General features: G+C 43.1%; 1 protein-coding gene across 3 annotated transcripts in view; it reads left to right on the forward strand.

Annotated features, from left to right (window-relative positions):
• Nucleotides 1–6,510: 6,510 nt before the first annotated feature.
• The window catches only part of LOC134446855 (testis-expressed protein 2-like), a 91,861-nt gene continuing 73,388 nt past the window's right edge, over nucleotides 6,511–24,983 (forward strand). For 2 of the 3 annotated variants that reach the window (XM_063196155.1, XM_063196165.1), the window contains exons 1-2: nucleotides 6,511–6,675; nucleotides 7,786–7,871. The gene's annotated coding sequence lies outside the window, so the exon portion shown is untranslated. Of the gene's footprint in view, nucleotides 6,676–7,785; nucleotides 7,876–24,983 lie in introns of all 3 variants that reach the window. The other variant, XM_063196159.1, reaches the window with a different exon arrangement.

The following is a 24,983-nucleotide window of genomic DNA, read 5'->3' on the forward strand; positions in this document are numbered from 1 at the left end:
AAGTCTCAATATTCATTGCTGTTTGAAGTGTTGCTAATGACCATAATTCATTTAATCTTGCCTAGGCAGTTGCCTTTGTGTATTTTACATGTCCACTATATGCTTTTTTACATTACATTACCGGTACATTATAATTTGGCAGACGCTTTATAACCAAAGCGACTTACAAACAAGGCCATAATCATAGCCAGCATCACTAGCAGATACGAAGTGCACCAGGAAATATACAGAACAACAAGTGGGTTGAAGGGTTTTGTCCGTTTTTTTGTGTGTGTCTGTGTTCCCTTTCCAGTCTATGGTTCAGTGATGCCATGACCAGGTCCGGGTGCCTCATAGTGTATGTCAGGGGTGGGCAATTATTTTGGCCCAAGAGACACACTGGGGTTAGATTATTGACAAAAGGATCAGATATCACTGACAACTTGTCGGTATGTATATAATAAGACATAATGTACGCTGGCACAACTTGTTGACTAATTCATTCCTGTACATTATATTGAAATGTATTCATTTTTTTGTAAAAGCTCTGTGGGCCATATGAAATGTTTCAGCGGGCCGCATGTGGCCCCCTGAGCTGAGTTTGCCCACATGGGCTGATTTTTCTCTCCATTGTGACAGCATGATTTTCTGAACCTTTTCATGCGCTGGCGGTTGATTCTATTTGTACTGTGGCTACCAATGCTCTCCACTAGATGGCGATACTCTCATTGCCAGTGCCGTATGGCCCCAACAGGCATTGGTGGCCAGTGTTGCCAGATGGGCCGTTTTCCCGCCCAATTGGGCTGCTTAGGATGGCTGTCTAAAACGGATAGAATGGGTAAAAAAAGGACATTTTTTCTGCAAATTTATGTAATCAAAGATAGGGCCTGAATTTGAATGACTCTATCTGCAAATTTATGGCCATAGAAATCCATAGACTTTAGTTCAAATTGGGTGGGAATGTAGTACTTCCTGGCGGGTTTCGGGCATTTCTTGGGCTGGAAATCATCAGTCTCATCTGGCAACCCTGTTGGTGGCATAGGAAGGGTGTCATGGACACAGATAGGTATTAGGCTACATGTACACTCTCACACATTCTCCAAAACCATGTTGTATTAATTAATGTATTTTACAGATAGTAGATACTCTATTTGAATTTTGCCTGTTTGGCACACCATAAACTGTAATAATAATAGGCCTAATAACAATAGGCATAATAATAATAATAATAATAATAATAATAATAATAATAATAATAATAACTTTGTTTTATATAGCGCCTTTCAATAAGTAATCCAAGATCGCTTTACAAAAGGAGATAGGGCAGGGGAATAGAGGGGAGGAAAGAGGGGAGGGGGTAGAAGTGGGGTTGGGGGGCAGGGTGGTTAAGGACCATAGGCCTCAGTGACTAAATGTGATTTTAGGGGCTTTTTGACCGTAGCCAGTAACATACACAGTCCAAATATTTGGAAGTGTCACAGTCTAGGCCTACTACCGGCAGCAACTGAATCACAATATGACAATATGGTCTCCTCTCTTGTCTTTGTATTTTTATCTGCATTATTCACAACAGCCTCAAGACAAAACAACAACCCATTTCCCTGTCATGAAGAGGAGAGGAGAGCACAGTGCTGGTTTTAATCCGCGTAGAAAACAGCTCAGCTTTTCATCACATCAAATGAAATGTCATGTTCTGCATATGAGTAATGCACCGCAAAAAAAATAAAATAGTATTACCGTACGTGTTATGGCGGTTCAGTTACTGTATTAGTAGTAGGCCTTTTCAGACTCATCAAAAGCCACACAATTCTGGCATGTTCGCCAAGGGTAGTCATGGGTGAGCGGCAGTGTTAATTTCGTCAACCATGACTATGACTAAAATATTTCGTCAAAGCCCTTTTTTGATTTTCGTCATTTAGACTAAGACTAAGACTAAATTGGGAAGGCAATGACTAAAATATGACTAAGACTAAAATTGATTTTCGTCATTGTGACTAAGACTAAGACTAAATTTTAAAAAGCTGACTAAATTAACACTGGTCTCAAATAAAAAAAGAGAAAAAGAGAACCAGTGTGTGAAGACGTTTCATTCTGCACAGTGTGATATATGTTAAAAAGAGAAGCAGTGTGCGGAGATGGTTTATTCTGTACAATCAATGATATATGTTAAAAAGAGAAGCAGTGTGTGGAGAAGTTCTATTATGTACAGTGTTGACTAAATTGACTAAAATGACTAAAAATTGACTAAGACTAAAATTGATTTTCGTCATTTAGACAAAAACTAAGACTAAATTGGGAAGGCAATGACTAAAATATGACTTAGACTAAAATTGATTTTCGTCATTGTGACTAAGACTACGACTAAATAAAAAAAAGCTGACAAAATTAACACTGGTGAGCGGTTAGGACGTCAGACTTGTATTCCAAAGGTTGCCGGTTCGACTCCCAACCCAGTAATTAACCAGTGCTCTCCCCAATCCTCCATCATGACTGAGGTACCCTGAGCATGGTACCGTCCCGCCGCATTGCATCCTTGGGGCAGAATTGGAGACTACCCCCTTGTACGGGTGAGGCATAAATGCAATTTTGTTGTGTGCAATGTGCAGTGTGCACTTGTGTGCTGTGAAGTGCTGTGTCCCAATGACAATGGGAGTTGGAGTTTCCCAGTTGGGGCTTCACTTCACTGCTCACAACCAACTGAGCCACATGGATTGCCATGTAAAAACAACACAGCAACTGGCCCTTATCATTAGGGCTGGGGCGATTAATCGACTAATCGTGAGTAATTGACTATAAAAATTAGTCGACAAGAATTTTCATAGTCGACTAATCGTTTCATTTAATTCAATGCTTTTTTACTTACTTTACTAATGCTTTATTACTTTATTGAAACCTAAAATTGCCCAGCACATATGAATTGGACGTTGTATCTCGGAGTAAATAAGCTACTATCATGATTTAAAGCTCATTGTGACCACAGGGACCTAATTTTAACGATTTCTTACTTTTTTCCCCAATTTCCTTGAAGTTTAAAGTGCTAGAGAAGTTGAAAAATGTATTGTTTGACTAATCGACTATTCGAAAAAAATAGTTGATAGATTAATCAGGAGAAAAATAATCGTTTAGTACTTGTCACACATTACACTTGTGCCGAGGTGTGCTCACTGTGTGTATGCCAATACCACCGCTGACTATTTCATATCTTTCATGACATTTCATTGAAGCTTTTGATGTTTTACAGTGCTATGACATGTTTGCTCATTCACTACATTTGACCACATTTACGGCAATATTTCACACATTTCCACACTCGGTTATTAGTCATTCGAACTCACAGCTCTTAGCTGTGCCAGTCACACCCACCCCACACATTGACCTTCTCATGCCCTTCTCTCTCCAAAACACACACACACACACACACACACACACACACACACACACACACACACACACACACACACACACACACACACACACACACACACACACACACACACACACACACACACACACACACACACACGCGCGCGCGCAGGGGTGGCACAAAGCGCACCGAAAAACCAAAACCGTACTGTTCACGCATGTCCTGAACGGTGACATGCGAACCATATGTCCACAGTCCTCCCCTTCAAATAATATCTACTACAACATTCACATTTGAGACCAACAAGGATGCCTATAGAAAACATAGGCTAGATAGGATATTGTTTGTGTGGAAAGTCCGATTCTGTCTGTCGACTGACAGAAGGCATTTGGAACGGTCACACTGATCGCATCAGCTGATGACAATTGACCTTGATACCGTGATATGGACCAAACTGTGAATTTTATGAACCGTGCCACCGCTGACACACACACACACACACACAGACGTGTGTGCCTGCACGAAGGCATGTAACAACTTATACCATTGTTACACATACACACAAGCACACTAGGCTAGGAAATGACTCCGGGGTCGTATAAAGTTTTTGAGCATTGTCAGAGTAGTCAGTCATGAAGGTTAAAGTGGGGTAAGCTTATGCTGAATACAACTGCGACAATGCATAACAAACACAGTCTATGTTTTTGTCTGTGTTTTTAAGGTCATAGATATAGCTATCAAGAGACTTCTGTCATGGATTTGCGTTAGTAGCCTTAGGTTGAACTCATTTGGTTGTCACCTGTCAACACATCTGCCAACCTTGCCCTTGCAGCCTTGTTCAGTTATCAATATTGCAGCAGATTGATGGAAATATCATGTGTTGGTTGGAAAAGGGGAGACCTTTTCGAAACTGAAAATCCACCTGGGAAACTCCAACTCCCAGTCATTGTTCACTGCACACTGCACACAACAAAATTGCATTTTATGCCTCACCCATGCAAGGGGGCAGCCCCCTTATGGCGCCCCAAGGGAGCAGTGTGGTGGGACGGTACCATGCTCAGGGTACCTCAGTCATGGAGGAGGATGGGGTAGAGCACTGGTTAATTACTCCCCCCACCAACCTGGCGGGTCGGGAAACCTTTGGGCTAAAAGTCTGATGCCCTAAACTCTTACCCATGACTCCCCGTTGAGATGTTCGAAATCCCCCATGACCTCTCCCTACATCTCCATCCATGGCTGAAGTGCCCTTGAGAAAACCCCACACTGCTCCAGGGACTGTAACCAATACCCTGAAAAATAATAACTGTAACTGTGAGTCGCTTTGAATAAATGAAAGCGTCAGCTAAGTGCAATGTAGTGTAATGTAATGTAATGTAATCTGCTCCATTGAGCAAATGATCAAAAATACACTCCCTAAAATGTTTACCGTGATGGTATTGTATTGCTTATAGGGCAGGGATGTCCAACTCAGGCCAAATTTAGCCCGCAAAGCCATTTTATTTGGCCCGCAGGATCATTTGAAATGTGTATTACAGTTGGCACATACACCATTAGTATAGAAAATATGATTTGAAGGCAACATTTTTTCATAACTGATCATGAGTCGGTCCAGACAGGCACATAGAAGTATACGATAGTATGAGTATACTGTATATGATGGGAATGTGTTATTTGCTCTATGCACAATTTCAGTGTATTTTAAATATTGAATTCGGCCCGCGACTTCATCCCAGATTTTTATTTCGGCCCAAATCAAAATCTGGGATGAAGTCGCGGGCCGAGTTTGAGACCCCTGCTATAGGGTCTATGTTATTTCATGACTCCATGCGGGCCCTTTTGTAGCCTCTTTATGCAGATGGGCCCGCTGGCTTGATGGACACACCCAACTAGGGCCTATGGGGTGGGCAATTATTTTGGCCCAAGGGCTAAATTGGGGTAATATATACCAGTCGAGGGGCCAGATTGCAGGTAACTTGTGTCAGTGAGAAATAATGTAGGCCTACACTGACATGACTTTTTGTCTATTTAATTTCTGCACATTGTAATTAAATGTACTTAGACCCCTGATTTTAAGAATGTCGGGTGACAGCATCGTATTGAATTTAAAAGTGGTCTTTCTTGTAAGACTCTATGGGCCAGATGAAATGGCTCCACGGGCCGCTTGTGGCCCCCAGGACTGAGTTTGCCCACCTCGGCAGTACATCATAACAACATAGCCATGATATTACGCACAGATGTAAGTAACAGGTTAAGACTTGGTCATTACAATGTTGCTGGCAAATTAAAGGTTATACCACAGGCTGTGCAAAGGGGTTAAGCAGCTGTAGGCTATAAATAGCTAGAAGGCCTATTTCTTCTTACCAAACCTGAAGCTATATTACGCAATCGCAGCTGACTACTCCTGCTTGTGTTATGGAAACGGTTCTGGCAGAAACTTTCACCCAGTGAAACCAAACTCCCACTATTGACAGAAATTAGGGGCCAAGCAGTAACGTTGTGAAGGCACCTCATAGTGCTTATGGATTCTCCTTATCATTAGGTGGGCTTTCCTTATTTCAGCGTATTTATAGTGCACTTTTGCTGTTTGTATGTCTGATTAGATGTTAAACTGTATTTCGTTGTCCTGAATTTATCAGTAGGCCTACTGTAATGGCAATAAAATTGGTAGGCCTATTATAATTTAATTTAATTTAATCTAATCTGATCTAATCTAATCGTATGTATTTCTGTTTGTATCTTTGGTGGTCTGTAACACTTAGCCTATGTCTGTAAAGAAAATGGATTAGAGCATTTTGCAGACAAAGCACATAGATTTAGCTGGTTTTGATGCAAATGAAAAAAAAATAGTCCAGTAATTTGTCTAAAGTATGCCTAACATTTGAGAGATTAACACATATTTTCACTGACTAATAGTGATTTCAAATAAAAGTTTGTTCTTATACATAAATATGTCTGATAAAAAATGGCCTTTTACTTGAAAAGAGGTGAAGTTGAGGAGGCTTTTGATGGTGTTGCGTCTGTCTGGAGTCTTCATTTACATTTGACTACTTTCAGAAAACAATCGATTTCCGAGTGTTTGGAATGCTCTCGTGCCGATCCCACCCCTTGGTTTCGATTGCTCTAGCCTAGATAGTCAATCCGTGTTTTCTTGTTCAGGAACTGTCCGGAGAACAGTCTGCTGTCAACACTGCTCTACTGCTTGGGTGGCGAGGGAAGACTGACAGCGACATCCAAAGAGATACAGAAGTCTTGCATTATACGCTGTGTCCTCCGCTGACACTAACTTTACGACTTTAGACAGTCCCTTCGCTGAAAAATGAGCTCCAGACACGGTAAGACCAAAGCTCGGCAAACCAGTAAATTACGCTTGGTGTTACTTCATCACAAGCTAGTCCGCTAAGAGAAGTGTTTGCTACTAGCACTACTGGAATAGTGACTTGGTGTTAATTTCTGTATCCGTCTCGCCTGTTGTGTCGCATCATCTCTGTTTGCTGTACTTGGCTACGGGTACAATATGTGCCTGCCCCTACAACTGAACTATCATGCAGGTCTAGGCAAACTACTTCTAAGCTTACTTGGTGTAACTCTTCTGTGTCCATCCAAGTTTGAAAGTTGGTACAGTGTGTGCGCATCGAAAATAGTGGAGTTCTTGTCTCGATTGATTTGGACTCTGACACTTCACTTTACTGCACTTGAAATAGGAGGTTGTTAATGCCACACACAAACCACATCTGATCCAGTGAATGAGATGCAAAAAAGTTTTCAAAGAACTTTTGTAAAGTTAGAAAACTGTCTGACTACAACTACAGATGGAATGTGGTCGGTGTGGTGTGGTGTGGTGTGGAGTTAATGTGTCTCAGAAAACCAATAAGCAGGGACATATTTACAGTGGCGCCCACTCTATGATGAAGTGGTGTCGTGTCATCATCGACCTTTTCCCTCAAAGGCCTGGTGGAGTGATGTAATGCTACTATTACTATTGTAGCCTACTAGTAGGCTACCAGAGAGAATCTCTGCTACTACTATTCGCTCAGTGTCTGTCTGTCCTAAAGAGACAGACCATCTTTCACCAATAGACCATCAAAGACCAAGTTTTACAGTATTTGAGTCAAAATGATGTCAGCATTTAATATATCTTCTCTCTACTTCTCTTCTTAGTTCCTGGTTAGTCATATAAGTACAAATATGTGGATCTTGTGCCTTAATGCTTGTCTCTTGGGTCCAAATAAAAGTAATCGTGTGTGTGAGAGAGAGAGAGGGAGAGAGAGAGAGAGAGAGAGAGAGAGAGAGAGAGAGAGAGAGAGAGAGAGAGAGAGAGATAGAGAGAGAGATAGAGAGAGAGACAGAGAGAGAGAGAGAGGGAGAGAGAGAGAGAGAGAGAGTGTGTGTGTGTGTGTTACCGTTGGGATGGGACTGATGTCTTAATTTTCCTCCTTCTCCAGGCTTCTGAGGACCCGGAGGGCCCCAAGTCACCCAGCGCAGACCTATGCAGACGGACACTCATGCTGGGGTGGACTGAGTACTCACGGTAGGTACCATAAGGTGCATCACTCACTGTTTACTATGATTACATGCACAGCTTAGTTGAGCTATGGTTAGGGCTGTAGTACTCAAGTCTTGGACTCGGACACTCGGACTTGGACTCGGACACTGGTCTTGCCAAATTAAGCTTTTGAACTCGACCGGGTCGGTCTTTATTTTATTTAGAACATTGGCTACTATAAATTCTAGAGTGGAGCTTGAAATCCAACAACATACAAGCTTGCATTCACAACCATGGCATATTGGTTACCTTCAAACATCCACTTAATTGATATTCATCCTTTTCATTGTTTAACACTGACCGATATGTGACCCAGACTTGACTTGGACTCAAATGTTTTTGGACTCGTTCTTGTCTCAGACTCGAACCTCTTTGGACTCGGACTTGTCTCGGCCTTGTCTATTCTGGTCTTGAACTTGTCTTGGACTCTACAAAGGTGGACTTGACTACAGTTGTAATATTTCTCAGCTTAGCTCGAAAGTTCTGGAGTTTCACAAGTTGTAAGGAATCAAATTATTGAATGAATAATTCAATGTCAGTCTGCATAGCCTACTACTTTTAGGCCTGTATAATATGAGATATGCACCAAAATAACTTCAAACATCATTCCAACAACAAGAGCACAGTTCAGAAGTTGCAACGAGAGATTTGTTGTGACACCTTAATCCTAAGTCCCACAGTTAGGTGGTGATGGTTCTTTCCTTTTTAAAGTAAATGTTCCCTTGTCTTCGACCAACAAATAAACAAAAACATAAACATAACACTTCCATCGTGACCCCACTGGAAAGTGACCCACTTTGTTTCCCTCCACCACCACCCAGCTACTCGTTTTTTCTCCACGCTGTTTCTCTCACAGAGCCGGCTGTTCAGCATTCTTCATCAGCTTTTCAGATGTAATCTCAACTCTAATCTCTGGGGGCAAATTTTGTTGTTTTGCTGTAGTAGGGGAAAAGAATTGTTGTAGAGAAGATCGATGAGGTGAAACTCAAAACAACCAAATTAATTTCTATTTTTTTATCGTTTTCCATATATTTCACATCCAGGACCTGTGATCATTATTTTGGGCTGTGTCCCTACTTCATGTTTGTTTAGCAGCTGTTGACTCTGTGTGTAGTGGGATGACGGCGTGGTAACACTATGTCTAGCTGGTGTTTTGTATCGCTTCACAAATAGTAGAGTAGAGTAGAGTAACTTTATTGATTCCTGGGGGGAAATTAAGGTGTTAAGTAGCTTACATAAATACACCTAATGCCCACATGGACATGAACATTTCAAGACACATGTAACACAGGTTATAGTCAGGGAGGGAAAAACATGGTGTACACATACAGGTTTAAAAATGCTGTTTTATTGTGAGCTCTCCGTTGTCAAGGAAGAGGTTGTGGTTGTTATGGGTTCCCCCTCTGGAATCCTTAGCAGGAGGTCCTTGAGGAGTTTACTACAGTTTACTTCCTCATCTGTGCTCATCTGTGGAGTGACAGGTTGGCGAACTGTTGCATGCTGTCATGGACTAGGGGTGGAGAGAGAGCATGGCGATGGTGTACTCAGTGGCGGAACAATTGCACACCGGGCCCCAGGGCAAAACACTGATGGGGCCCCCATACGGCCTACAAAGGTCATAATAGGACCCCCAGGGGAAAACATTGATCAGGCCCCCCATTCGGCCCTCAGGTCATAATAGGGCCCCCACTATGAATATGGGAGGGCCCATAGGGGCCCAGGGGCGAATGCCCTGCTTGCTCCCCTATAGCTCCGCCCCAGGGTGTACTCATTTGGGTACGACTGTTAACTCTTAGCTAAACACAGTTACAGGCGTGTGACTGTGAAGCTGTGGCCCAGCCAGTTGTACCGCTCCCGCATGGTTGGACGCACTGATTTGCAAGTCAAATTAGCAATGCTATAGCCGTGTGATGGTTTCCCTTAAACAAATCGAACTGGCCTGCCTATTTTTTTTTAATTGTGTTGCATTAAGTGCCTCTGTAACCTTAGGCTAAGTTTACAGTATAGTATCTGAATAGAATTGAGAAGGATACAGCTGAGGGTGGGCAGTGCTTACCACTGGGGGACATTTGACCATTTTATGTTTTAATACTGAGGGTGTTGGCTTGACAGGCGTATGATGAAGTCAAGGGGGTGTTCGTAGACTTATGATGAGGCCCAGGGGGCATTTTTTTCCAAAAGGGTTGAGATCTTTATGGTCACTGTGTAGGAAAAAACACTTCAGAATATTCACAAAATATTCATTTTGTTTGCTGTTTTCGGCATGCTTGTGTGATGGAAGGGCGGTCCACTGTTTGTGGATATTTTTTTGCATATCCTTATGGATTACGTCCACGCGGGGCTCCTACAGTCACATGGTCTCTTAGCAGCGTCTTTGAGGAGGCTAAAACAGGTGAATCGTCCACGGCCTCTGAGGTGTTCATAGTAATGTACGTAGATACTCCCATCCCCCGGGGGTGTGGCCCTGAGGGAAAACAACAGGCATTGTGATGTGATGTTGCTCCATAAAGTGATGCTAACGATCTCTCAATGCTAGTCTGCATTTCCGTTGATTCAATGACCAGCATTAGACCATGGCAGCCTTCAACCTTGACTCCATCACTGAGGTTTGAAAGGAAGAAGTGATGTCACAATTTAGTACCAGCACAGCACAGCACAGCACAGCACAGCACAGCACAGCACAGCACAGCACAGCACAGCACAGCACAGCACAGCACAGCACAGCACAGCACAGCACAGCACAGCACAGCACAGCACAGCACAGCACAGCACAGCACAGCACAGCACAGCACAGCACAGCACAGCACAGCACAGCACAGCACAGCACAGCACAGCACAGCACAGCACAGCACACTGCAGTCTACATTCTTCAGCTGAAAAAGAGAGCATAGTACCAAAACATGCTACATTTGTCTTCATTTTGTAGCTAACATTCTTTTTTTAATGTATTTTTTATGGGCTTTTTCACCTTTATTTCAGATAGGACAGTGAAGAGCGACAGGAAGTGAATGTGGAGAGAGAGACAGGGTAGGGATGGCAAATGACCCAGACCGGATTTGAACCCTGGGTGCAACCTTTGGGCATGATGCAAGCCCAAATGTTGAGGAGCTTAGCGTGTAGCTAACATTCTTAGTGATTTGTCTCTGTTAATGCTCCCCCCTTATCTCTCTCTCTCTCTGTCCCTTCCTTTCTCATCGCCCTCTTCCTGTCTTTTTCTTGTTATTGATTTCTCTGGTGGCCTTTCAGGGGGAAAAGTCTGTCAGGGTGTCGCATGTCTTTCTACATTTCCATTCTATTTCCGTACCTCAGCCTTTTGTATCTAGTGCATCAGGCTAGTGTTTTTCTTTTTCATCTCTTGCAACAGGGAACTACAATGCTTAGAGAAGACAACCCAGAGACTAAAAGAGCACACACACACACACACACACACACACACACACACACACACACACACACACACACACACACACACACACACACACACACACACACCCCTTGTGTGTCTGCTATCAGTCACCTGCTAAGCTGGAAAAGAAAAGCGACCTTTCGTTTAGAGGTTTTAACACCTCCAGCCGAACTGACGCACACCTGGCCCTTCACGGTAATTTATCGCAATTTCATCGGAACATCACACATTGGTGCCCGGCTCATTTCCTTTGGAAAGAATCAGATTCAAAAAGTTTTATTTTTCTTAACGTTAGTTTGACAGTCCAAGTTTCAAAAAATGAGAATGAGAGAGTCAAAGGTAGGATAACATCTGCAATTATACATAAAAATGTAGAATTAGACAAACAGTCAGCAGTCAGAAGCAATCCACACATTCAACCCACATCACATCCTATCCGGTCAGTGATAAATAGTAGAGTAGCCACTGCAAGCATCACAGGTGTGCTCTCTGTACCTGCCCTCTGTTTGCCTAGTTGCCTAATGGTTGCAGGAATGAATGAGGCGCTGTTGGCTCCAGGGACGCTCGCTGACAGCTTTTGCAGGCTCCAGGACAAAGTAATTTGAAAGGGCCCCCCATCCAATACATACAATGTAATGAAACACCATTTTTGGGCTCCCTCCTCTCTCACTGGGCCCATGATAACAGACCCCTTTGTCAGCCTCCCTGGCTGGGTCACACACAGGGGAAGTCACTTCATGTAAAATACGTTGAGATAGTGATTGTGAGGGTGCAGAGGTCCACTGTGGAATGCCACCACACACACACACACACACACACACACACACACACACACACACACACACACACACACACACACACACACACACACACACACACACACACACACACTGCCTAACATGATGATTGCACACACACACGCTGTGTAACATGATGATTGCCTGGCAGGGAGTGCCGTCCGGCCTGCGAGATAAGGAAGGCGCTTGTAGAGCTCTTTTCCATAACTCGATATATGTATCTTAAAAATATATTCTCAGCTACTATACATGGCTTTTTTTTGTTTATAAACACGGTGTTGTGAGCAGGGGCCAGACACTCGCAGCCAACCACGTGAGCTAATTTTTTGACCGACAGCGGTTGCCAACAATCGGAGGTTGAGATTTGTGTGCAGTCAGGATCGCGCACCCAGCCGAAAACAAAAATTTAGCAGCCATGTATAAGTGAAACGAAACTTTTGATGTTTAGATTCAGTATGGAAACATCCGATAACTTTCGCCCGGTTACAGTTGTCGGAAATACAGTCATAGAATAAGATTAAAAATGTTTTGCTCAGCTGTGCTGGGCTTGTAAAGGTGTGACCCCCACCCCACCCTCACCATGTTCTTTTGACACCTGTTGCTTAAGTATGTTTAACAAATGGTCTTGGGTTGGTCTGGTTTGTCTCTCTCACTCTGCCTATCTCTTTATCTTACTCTCCTATGTCACTCACTCTTGGGTTGGTTTCTGTTTCTCTCAATCTCCCTCATATCTCAGTCACGGAAATCCATAAAGATCTGCCTCATTTTTTACTCAATCTCCCTCATATCTCAGTCACGGAAACCCATAGATACCTACAGTATGTCACATAAGTGAGTACAACATACACGTATATAACATATATAACCGCTGAAATTTGTTGTTCACTCACAAAAAAATCAAAATACAGCCATTAATGTCTTCTCTACTGGATTTTAATCTGGGCTGTACTCACTTTTGTGGGTACATGTTCAAACATTAATGGCTGTATTAAGATTTTTTGTGAGTGAACAGCAAATTCAAGCTGTTATATATGTTGTTAACAGGTCACTAATCATTGTGTCAAAGTGAAGTTTCTTTAGTGTTTGTCCTGTGCAAAGATATACTTACAAATCTGCAAGAAATGTGACTGAGGGGTGTACTCACTTGTGTGACATACACGTACAAAGATCTGCCTCATTTAGGTTCGTGATCTTTTTGTCCCATACTGATGTTGTTACTTTCTGCTTGGAAACGCACTCACCATGTTCTGCTGACACCTGTTCCTCAAGCACATTCAACAAAAGATCGTGGGTTGATCTCTCTTGTCTCTCTGCCTCTGTCTTTCTCTCTCTCTCTTATCTTAGTGGTCTTTTGTCCCATACTGGTACCTGTTGTTGCTTTCTGCTTGGAAACACACTCACCATGTTCTGGTGACAGCTGTTCTCTTCTTATATCTCACTCATGGAAGTACATAGATTTATACAAAGATCTGCCTCAGTTACTGTAGGTTAGTGGTCTTTTTGTCCCATACTGGCACCTGGTACGTGTTGTTACTTTCTGCTTGGAAACACACTCACCATGTTCTGCTGACACCTGTTCAACCAAAAGATCTTGGGTCGATCTTTCTTGTCTCTCTGCCTCTGTCTTTATCTCTCTCTCATCTCACTTACGGAAACGCTAGATGGATACACGCACACAAAGATCTGGCTGAAATCTGGCACACTTAGAATCCTTTTTTTTGTATTTTATTATTTCATGGCAGGATAACGTTTCGACCTCAATAGTCTTCTTCAGATTATCCCGCCATGAAATAATACAATACAACAAAAAGGATTCTAAATGTGCCAGATTTCAGCCAGATCTTTGTGTGCATCCATCTAGCGTCTCACTCTGAAAACTACAGTTGGCCTTCATCCTGCACCTTTCCCTGGGATGTGCACAATCCTGTCCTTCAAATGAGATCTGGTGAAGAAGACTTATTGCATTCCAACCGTAGCAGACATTTGCATATCAGACATCTGTTACTGTCTTCATAATATTGCCGTATGATTTTGGGACGTTTTTAGGAGGCAGTCCTGTTTGCTGCGTTCGTTTAGCCATTTTAGTGGCTCTGTTATTGTTGCTGTGTGTCTCTGTTGCTGCACTGTATGTGAAAGGGGGTTAACTCCTCTTATCGTAGGCGTGGCTACTGGCCAGCAGTGCACACCTGTTTCAGTATCAGGAAGTGCCTGCTTTGTTTTGGCACAATAGCAGGTGGTAGTTACAAGGCTTTAGTTTAGCTATACACAGGGGTGTAGTGAGTATTTTTAAAGTGGAGGTACTGATTTGAGATCAATTAATTTGGCAACTTATCATGTCAACCCCCTTTTTGTATTCAAACGTATAGAATTAAAAAAAAATCTCACCTCAAGAGAAGTGGGTGGACTGCGTACCCCTGTGTACCACGCCCACTACACCCCTGGCTATATTTGGGTTCTCAGTGTTTATCAACACGATGTTATGAGGAGGGGCAAGACACTGGCAGGCAGCCAACCACGTGACCTAATTTTTTGACCAACAGCAGTTTCCAACAATCAGAGGTTGAGTTGTGTGCAGCTAGGTTCGCTCAGTCAGGTTATAAACAAAATGTAGAACCCATGTACCTATACCATCTCCACCTAAAGTGCAGCATTTAGCGACACAACACAACACCACAACCACCACAACAACCAGCTGAACATGAGTCCCATGGGAAAACCCAGAATGGCTTTCACTTTACTAAATTCACTCCTAAATCTTTCTGGGTAATTATAACTGGACTGGCGACTGGAAAAGAGCACTGCATCATCATGTAATCCACTTAGGGGGAGACAGATGTCTTTTGTTCCCTACTGGTGCCTTTTGTTGCTTCCTGCTAAGAAACACACACACACACACTATACATATATCAATTCTTGCTGTTTTCTCAGGCCTGTGTCCACCCTACTTAATAGTATACATGGATGTTTTTTGTTTATAAACACAGTGTTGTGAGGAGGGGCAAGACACTGGCAGCCAACCACGTGAGCTAATTTTTTGACAGACGGTTTCCAACAAACAGAAGTTGAGTTGTGCGTGCGCAGCTAGTTTTATGCAGCAGTCAGTAGAAAACTGAGCTGAGTAGCTGAGAAAATGTAGAGCCCATAGAACAGTATAGATGGGTTCTACATTTTTGTTTTCTCCTGGCTGCACGACAGCTCAACCTCTGATTGTTGGAAACCGCTGTCTGTCAAAAAATTAGCCCTCGTGGTTGGCTGCCAGTGTCTTGTCTCTCCTCACAATGCATAGATGGAAACTCCTATGACACTTGAGCATAACAGCTGGCAATCTCCGTGTATTCAGGTCGTGGACTATGGCATAGTGATACCAAACTGCTGTGCTTGAGTAACTCTTTGTTAGTCCATTTTTTCGACCGACCGACTGCTGTTGTGACTCAGCCGGTTTCAGCTGCTGCCAAACAGACTGGTATGGTATGAGATCTGCGGAGTGATTATGATGTCAGGAGGAACAATGCTGCCACTCCTGAGTGACCTGTTTGTTTGCTTGGCTGGCACAAGCAGCCCATGCAACGTCACTCGATACAGACAGACGGGCAGGAATTTGCAGAGGAGGCATTTGGTATCATTTCTGTGACTAATCTAGCCTGACTCTTGCCAGACTCTCCTGTATTTTACCTTAGCTTCGTGAGCTCACACGAGGGTCTCGAGGGTCTTTGGATTCACCCTGCTCCCAAACCCAAAATGCGGAAGAATCAGTCAGGATCGCAGTATTTTCAGAGATGTGACGTGCAAATTTAAGCGTGATTGAGAAGAGAAAAATAAGCGCTCGCATCGACTCACTCATCAACATTGATTCTGTAATTTTAACTGATTTTTCGAATCTGTGAGTGCTAGTTAAAGTAGCAGCTCAAGTGGTTCCCCAAGCACGTGCAAGGATTTTTTGACAAAACCATGCCTTCGGAGACCTAATTCTATTCAGATGTTGACTGAATAGACACTGTGACTTACATGACTTGCATTCATATCATCTGAAAATCTCAAACATAAGTCTAATGGGTATCTAAATGAAATGGATTATTTATTACTTTAAAGTAAAATATTTCTTAACCATTACAGTTAACTTGAGCAATCATACCCTACACTGTAAAAAAAATTCTTGTCAAAATTACGGTGAAAAACTGGCAGCTGTGGTTGCCATTTTTTCACCGTATAAAACACAGAGATCTTGTATATGGATTTACGGTAAGGTAAATTAAGACTTGTAGAATCAACATTTTCAAGATGTTACAATAAAGGGGAGTTACTGTTTAAATAACAGTGACACTCATGTAGGCTCATGGTATACAGCTGTATAATTAACAATGCAACCCTGTTGTTTAAGTGAAATAATAACCATTCCACAGCATTCATTTGCCTATTTTACAGTCAATTTCTGTTAAAACAACAGAAATTATTTATGCCTTGACGGTATGACTGTTCAATTTACAGTATAAAGCATTTGTTTTTAAGGTGAATCTCTATTCATTCCACAGAATTTATTGCTAAACCAGCAGCACAATTGTGTTGCTCAGGCGTAGGATTCAAAGTTTATACGTGTTGCATTTAAGTGGAATTCCCATAAATTTCACATGATAGGTGAGAAAGGCCTGAAAATAACCTTGAGTAAAATGAAGGCCACAGCTAGCGGGGCAAGCACGCTAACAAACAAGCTAGTTAGCCAGCCATACAGCCACCCTTACAACGTGACCTGCTAGCCGGGCCGGCCAGGTCAGGTCAGGCCAGGTGAGGGCAGGCCGGCCGGCCTTACAGCCAGTCAGCCAGCTAGCTAGCTAGCTGCCAACCAGTGAGCAGTACAATGCAGTCCCGGTTTAAATACATGTTCAAGTGAACCATGTGACCCGAGTGATGAGGCATTTCGCAGGTGCAGGCAGTAAGTTAATCATTGCATGACAGCCCTTAGCACTCAGGTGAGGTCAGGAATTGATTGACAGATTGATTTGGATGAAGTAGAATGACAGTTTCAAATAGACTAGTATACTTCTAAGAGACTGAATCAAAGGATTACTGTCCCAGGTAGAGTTTTTCAAATGATGCTAGCCTATAGGTATATTTTACACATTAAATGAGGCTAAACTGTTGGCTGTTACCGGAGAAATATATAAATTACTGTGAATTATTGCAAAAAGTCCTTTAACTGTTGCAGTTTATTCAGTTGCCAGCTTCACTGTTGTCAAATCTACAACGTGGAGGCACCTGGAGCCAAGCAGACAGGCAATCAGTTTTCTGTGGAGTAATTAATATTTAATTCATTATAACCTCCATTGCTTTCTGTTGGGTAGGATGAATGTAAATAAGGATATTCTGAATTTTATAGAGCTTTACTTTGTGAATTTGCCTCTCAATCTAAAACTCTGATGGCAAAGCCTCAAAGTCCAATAAGGGAAATTTTGCGCAGGATGAACTAGAACACATGCAGAGGGTTGTAATCTAAGTTAATTGATGGCTACTAATCAAATAGCATGTTGACATCAAACTCTGCCTGTTACAACCAGCCTATCAGTGGTTTGACAAGTTGCACCTGGAACAAGTGCAATCACAAGAGATCTATTGGACAAAAAGAGGACTCAAAAAGCCTAACACGACCAGAGAGAGCACCTACTTTTTGTAGTATACACAATGTGAAGAAAAGCAGAACAGAGTTCTTTGTCTGTTGGTTCACAATTTGGTTCACTTACAGAGGATTGAGTTTGGTTCACTTATAGGGGACTCAACAAAAATGGCTGCTCATGTTGCCAAAACATTTGACATTTGAGGAGGCATGGTTTTCATAACTCTCTGGGGAATTAAACATTAACTCTCTAGCTCTCTTAGCTCAACAACTCCAGAGGAGTCAAATAACACTGTGTAGTCTTGCTGCAACTGGCTGAACACCAGTCTAACCTCTGTCTGATCAATCTAACTCTGACAAATTTGCTGTGTACATACGACACCAGTGAAAAATAAAGTCATGTACCGTTTCTTGACTACTTCATCTTCACTTAACAGTATTTTCAAATATTTCCTTTTCAGTGAAGTATTTTCTACATAAGACACCAGTGAAAAATAAAGTTATGTATCGTTTCTTGACGACTTTTCCAATATTTTTGTTTACAGAGAACAGTCCAGTATTTTCTACATATGAAACCTGTCAAAAATAAAGTCATGTAGTGCTTTTTGACTTAATAGTAGCTTGCCGTATTTAGTACAGAGACAAACTGTTTTACATTTTATGGTCACTGACTGTTGCAATTTGACAGTTTTTTGCCGTAATTTCAACGGGCATTTTTTACAGTGTAGTAGATCATTTCTCTGTGGTGTACTGTACAGCGGTAAGCTCTGTCCCCAGATTTGTTTCACAGTGGCCACACAAAGCCCAGTGACACGAGCTTGACAGTTTGTCACCACAACCCGCAAACCCTTTCACCGTCTTCAATGGATGTTGACCTGTCCATCCTTCTATTGGGCTGGCAGAGGACACCTATGGGTAGCCATTGGTAGCCGTGGCCAAATGGTTAGGGAGTCAGTCTTGTATGCATGTAAAAATGGATGCTTCACCGGCATACTGTAACTGTCCAACAGTACAGCGGTAAGCTCTGTCCCCATATCTCTTCCAGAGTGGCCACACACAGCCCAGTGACACGAGCTTGACAGTTTGTCACCACAACCCACATCCCTTTCGCCGTCTTCAACACCTGCGCGGTTGGACGTTGTCAGAGCACAAGTGCAGAATGTCACACAGGGATGTATGTGTCCGCCCTCTCTACCTAATTTGAGGCTGTCCATCTCTTCTACTGTATCTGCTCACAAAAGGAGCCATTGGGGTGGCGGAGGACAACCGTGGGCAGTTGTGGACAGCCCTGTCCTAATGGTTAGGCAGTGAGTCTTGCAAACGGAAGGTTGCAGGTTTTAATCCCATAATGGTTGAAGTGCTCTTGAGCAAGGCACCTGGCTAGGCTGAGATGGATGGACCAGCAGCCTGAAGAGTGACACGAGCTTGACAGTTTGTCACCACCCACAAACCCTTTCAGCGTCTTCAGCACCTGGGCGGTTGGACGTTGTCAGAGCACAAGTGCAGAATGTCACACAGGGATGCATGTGTCCGCCCTCTCTAGCTAATTTGAGGCTGTTGGCCAGGCCTATCCATCCCTCCTATATGCCAACAGAAGGAGCCATTGGGGTGACGGAGGACAACTGTGGGTAGCCATTGGCAGCCGTGGCCTAATGGTCAAACGGGATGTTGCAGGTTCAAATCCCATACCATCCATGGTTGAAGTGCTCTTGAGCAAGGCACCTACTGTAACCCCACATTGCGGTGCCTAATTTCCAGCTGCTGTTGGGGTGGCGGAGGACAACTAACTTATGGGTAGCCATTGGCAGCCGTGGCCTACCGGTAATGATTAGGGAGTCAGTCTTGCAAACGGAAGGTTGTGGGTTCAAATACCGTACCATCCATGGCAGAAGTGTTCTAACCTAACCTAATTTCAGGCTGTTGTCCCACCCATCTTAGCCTAGACAGTACTTAACTGTGACACAAAGTTTTGCTTCTCAGAGTAGTCTGGCCATAACATTTCAAATTCAAACGGGACAAGGGACCAATTCATTTATAGCAATTTCCTAACGCGTCAATGGGGCATGTTTAAGGCAATGCGCATCCATTCCGTTACCAGGTGAGTGAAGGAAACGATGGTGTTATCTATTGTTAGCTTCAACTAGTTGAATACCGAGGCATTTCATGAACACAAGTCAGACACACCCTTTACATCTGAAAGAAAAATAAAGGTCCGCAACACTGTTTGATGCACCCAAAAATGTAATGTGCTATTACGTTTTTGGGAGCATCAAACATTTCTGAAAATAGGGGCCTTCGAGGGTGCTGGGCCCACCAGGAAATGCCCGCAATGCCAGATAGCCAGTCCAGCCCTGGTGGGTTGTATCCCAGGTAGCATCTCTCTGTCACTGCTTGCTGCATGGCACAGAGAGACCACAGGATGAGAATAAGAAGCAAGAACAAAGAAAAGTCCAGGTTTTGAAAGTCTGTTCTGTTCTGTGTGTGTGCCAGCTCCCCTCACCTGCATCTCAGCAGAGTGACATTTCTCAGTCTTGGCTCCTTCCCGTCGCTCGTCTTTGAAGTGTGTTATCACGCTGGCGCTCCATAGGAGGTGCCACTGTCAGAGCTCTCCTCAATCGCATGCTGACACTCACTGTGCCTGTGACACTGACGGTCTGCATGTCTCTCTCTCTCTGTCTCTGTCTCTGTCTCTCTCTCTCTCTCTCTCTATCTATCTATCTATCTATCTATCTATCTATCTATCTATCTATCTATCTATCTATCTATCTATCTATCTATCTATCTATCTATCTATCTATCTATCTATATCTTGCTCTCTCTCTCTCTCTATCTATCTATCTATATTCCTGTGTTTCCATGTCTCTCTTGTCCTGTCTTCCTCTTCCTCTCTGTCTGTGTTATCATGCCGGCTCTTCTCTCCATAGGAGGTGGCTTTCACTGTCAGAGCTCTCCTCTCCTCACTCACACGCATGCTGACACTACCACATGCACACACTCACTGTGTCTGTCTGTCTGTGACACTGACTGTCTGTATGTCTCTATCTCTTGCTTTCTTTCTTTCTTTCTTTCTTTCTCTCTCTCTCTCTCTCTCTCTCTCTCTCTCTCTCTCTCTCTCTCTCTCTCTCTATCTATCTATCTATCTATCTATCTATCTATCTATCTATCTATCTATCTCTCTCTCTCTCTCTCTCTCTCTCTCTCTCTCTCTCTATCTATCTATCTATCTCTATCTCTATCTCTATCTCTATCTCTATCTCTCTATCTATCTCTTTGTCTTTTTCTCTCTATCATCCTCTTGTGTGTCCATGGCTCTCTCGCCCTCTCTTTCTCTTCCTGTCTGTCTCTCTGTCTCGTTCCTTTGTCTTGTCTTTTTATACACCATCTCTTGCCAGAACTGATGCCCCCCTTCAGGTGAGGTGACTGCTCAAGTGGAGTCGTCGTCATGCGATTGAAATGTCACAATTTCAACACTGGACATTTCACAATTGGACTTGTGTTGGGCAGGGCTGCTGTCTTGTTATTTTGTGACAAGTCCACATCATTTGTGTCTTTTTTTTCCCCTTCAAAGCGCATCTTCTCAGCTTCTTCCCAGAGACAAGAAAAGAAAAGAAACAGACACAAAAATGTGGCAAAAAAAAACCCACCACCAAAGAGACAGGAAGAAAATATCTTGTTGTTTTAATGATGTCCGCACAGTAGCTGTCAGTCTGCTCCCTCCTCCTCTGTGGCTAATGAAGGACACAAAGCAGGTGTAGCCCGCCCGAGTGGTGCAAAACACATCGCAGACAGGGTTGCCAGATGAGGCTGATGATTTCCAGCCCAAAAAATGCTCAAACCCCGCCTGGAAGCACTAAATCCGGCCCAATTCTATTGATTTCTATGGACAAAAATTGCCCAATCTGGCAACACTGATTGCAGATGTCTTGCAGTGTAACTTACATGCGTCACTCACTGCTAGCCTCTCACAAGATTGTTTTAGTAAATAGCGACCTGTATTCAGAAGCTGCTGTTCAGTTACTCCTGTACTCTTACCAAAATAACTGAACTAATGTGTTAAGTGAAGATCTCATTTCCAAAATACTAGAAAGGGCATTTTTCATAAATGCAATTTTCCGATTCAGACACTATTGTATTTGTTGGGGTTTTTTGGCCTTTATTATTATAGGACAGTATGAGATGCTGACAGGAAGTGAGTGGGAGAGAGAGATGGGGGAGGGCTGGGAAATGACCCCTGCCGGAATCGAACTGGGGTCCCCTTGGGCATGCAAGTCCAAATGTGGGGGGCTTAGCGCGCCACAGCAGACCTCATTTCGCATATGAACTGAGTAGCACAATTAAAAAAAAATACTATTTGAATATTTTTTTTAAAGAGTATACAATTCACAATTCAGCAGGGTGGGAAAAGAGCCATAGAGAAACACACATGAGTGTTCTGCATGAGTGTTGGTTAGCACGTCTGCTCTGCATTCGCAATGGCTCAAGTAGAGAGGAATGTATTGCTTGTAGTGTAGCGTAAGCTACCTTTTGGCAGTAACTTATAGATAGATGACAAAAAAAATGTTTCAACTCGATATTATGAAATTTGATACCGCTTGACCGCAGTATCGATATGGCAATATAAATATCGCTATATTGCGCAGCACTTCTCTGATGCCAGCTTCACCATCACCACAGCGAGTCGTCCTCTCTTGTCATGCCCGCCGAACTGCCCTACAAAGCAAAAAGGCAGTACTTAACTGTGCAGAGCTCAAAACGGAGTCAGTTGACTTTTAAATAGTACTACAATCCAGTATAAGTGGTGTTTGGGAGATTATTGACATGTGACAGTTTTGTTACTTTATATTACCACCTTTTTTGCAGATCAATCATTTTATTTAGCTTTAGACTTTGATATATATGGCATTAAAGTCATAGTAACTCATTTTCAACAGCAATGCAGTTACTGCCTTTTTGCTTTGTAGGGCAGCGAAGTAAGAAGACTAAAGTCCTTTCATTTAGAGCGTGGTGGCACGAGGGCCGATGCCCCAGATGAAATAAAAGGTCTTTAATTATAACAATCCTTGTCGACCTGCGGAGTTGCCTCACGTTGACCCTAGTGCCACCGCGCTCTAAATGGCTTCCCATTATATTGCATGTATTGGATAGGGGGGGCCATTTCAGATGACTTTGTCCTGGGCCCTGCAAAAGCTGTCAGCGGCCCTGTCTCTAGTCAGGCTCTAAATGCTGAATGCTCTGAATCAGGCCCCAGACATGTGCTCTTAACAGGTGCATCAGGAGCAGCTGCTGCTGGCTCTGCTACTCATTGTTTTTTGATAGCCGTGAAATGTGTCACGCCTATCTATCGTGCCCGGCTCGTTTCATTGCCTGCTTTTCAGTTTGTATGAAGCTGCTCTATTTGGAGAGAAAGAGAAAGGAGTGACATTATCATTCTGCTCTGTTGACATGGTTTGTGATTGATTTTATTTCGATTTTTTCATAAAATATAATATTTACCAGAATATACTGTAATATAAATACAATATTCTTTCATAGTTTTACATCAGACTCCATTTTCTTTTTGTTTTCGCTGTTGTTAATGCAGCAAATTTCACTTGTTCCTTTTCTTTAATCCGCCCTCCTGATGTGTTCACCTCAAATATGGTTCAATTCAGTGTGACATAAGACATAAGACTGCTTGTATGAGAGAGAACCCATCACATGCACAACACATGCAACGCCACATCATGATTTAGGCTGCAAGTGTAATCCACCATCTTTCTCTTCTTGTCTGTGCGAGTTGTATCTGTGGATAACATAACATACGTAGGACATAAATGTGTCATAATAGCGTCAAAACAGCGTCATGACACCATCATGGATGTGTCATAAATATGATGTCAATGTCCCAAATGTTTCATGGTCATGACAAGTTGGCATTGTTAGGGTTGTACCTTTACCTTAACCGAATGCCACTTAATCAGTCATAAATGTTAATGACGTGGACATAATTTTTATGACGCGTCCATGACTGCGTTACGACACTGTTATGTCATGTCATACCGTGTGTCACCATGACGCTGGCATCAAGTGAAGTGTAAGTGGTTATCGTTTCTGTCATTGGTTTGGTCTCCTCATGTCAGCATTCAACGCTTGATTTGTTCTCCTCAATACTCACGGCCTCGGATGACTAACCTCCCAGCGCACCCCCCCACCCCCACTCACACACTACACCCCCCCCCCCCCTCCAACAACCCCCCCCCCCCCCCCCCTCTACCACCGGCATCGCATCCTCATCCTGTAAGTGTAAACTGAGCCCGTCTGAATTATCGACCGCAGTACCATCATCATCTTGCCAGATGGGTAATCTTATCCCCAATGAAACACACTGGCCTGCATATGAACTCGGGAGCTGTGTTCAGTGTTGCCAGATTAGCCTGTTTCCCGCCCAATTGGGCTGCTTAGGATGGCCGTGTGCGGGTAAAAATGGCATGTAGCAGAAAAACCCGCCTAATTTTTGCCATAGAAATCAATAGAATTGGCGGGATTTAGTGCTTCCAGGCGGGTTTTGAGCATTTTTTTGGACTGGAAAATCATCAGCCTCATCTGGCAACCCTGGTTGTGTTGGCTTATTTAACAGCAGGACGTGTTCTTGCTGAGACACGAGAGCTGCAGTGCCACCACCTGTGCTTGTTGTTGTTGGGACACGTGTGACACTTCGCTGCCTCTCGGTTGTGTGACCAGTAACTAGAGACATGTACACACACAGAACGCAAATCACTTTCTTGTTGTTGTTAGTAGATGATTTTGTAGCCTTGTTTCTCATTTAAAAGTAATGAGGTCCACTTAACAAGCCGGGGCCTGGTCCTTCACCTCTGAAGTGCTGTTGTTACTGTGGGAAATGGAAGTGAATCATTTGCTGAAGAGTAGTCGAGTAACAGAGTGGAGTGCCACTGTAGGCCAGTCGGCTGGATGCTAAAGAAGCTAACAGTGATCGGACTGCATGTTATCGAAGCACACATTCACATCCGACATATGGAGTGAGGACAGCTTATTTTCAGCTAAATATTGTTATTTTTTAAAATCAGAATTGCCATTTCACAACACCAGCACACGGGATGCCCTCAAAAGATTTGACAAAACACAGAACACGGAAAAGCCCACCAAGGAGAGAAAAAGTATGAAAAGTGCAATTTTTCCAGTCACAATGAACACTTTGAATTTGATGGTAGTGGTAAATGAAAAAGTGAAAAGTGAAAAAGGTAACATTAGTGAATGGGTAGCATGGATTCTGGAAATAAACAACAAAAAAT

This window comes from Engraulis encrasicolus, chromosome 1, assembly GCF_034702125.1.
Source record: "Engraulis encrasicolus isolate BLACKSEA-1 chromosome 1, IST_EnEncr_1.0, whole genome shotgun sequence".
Classification (NCBI taxonomy): Eukaryota; Metazoa; Chordata; class Actinopteri; order Clupeiformes; family Engraulidae; genus Engraulis; species Engraulis encrasicolus.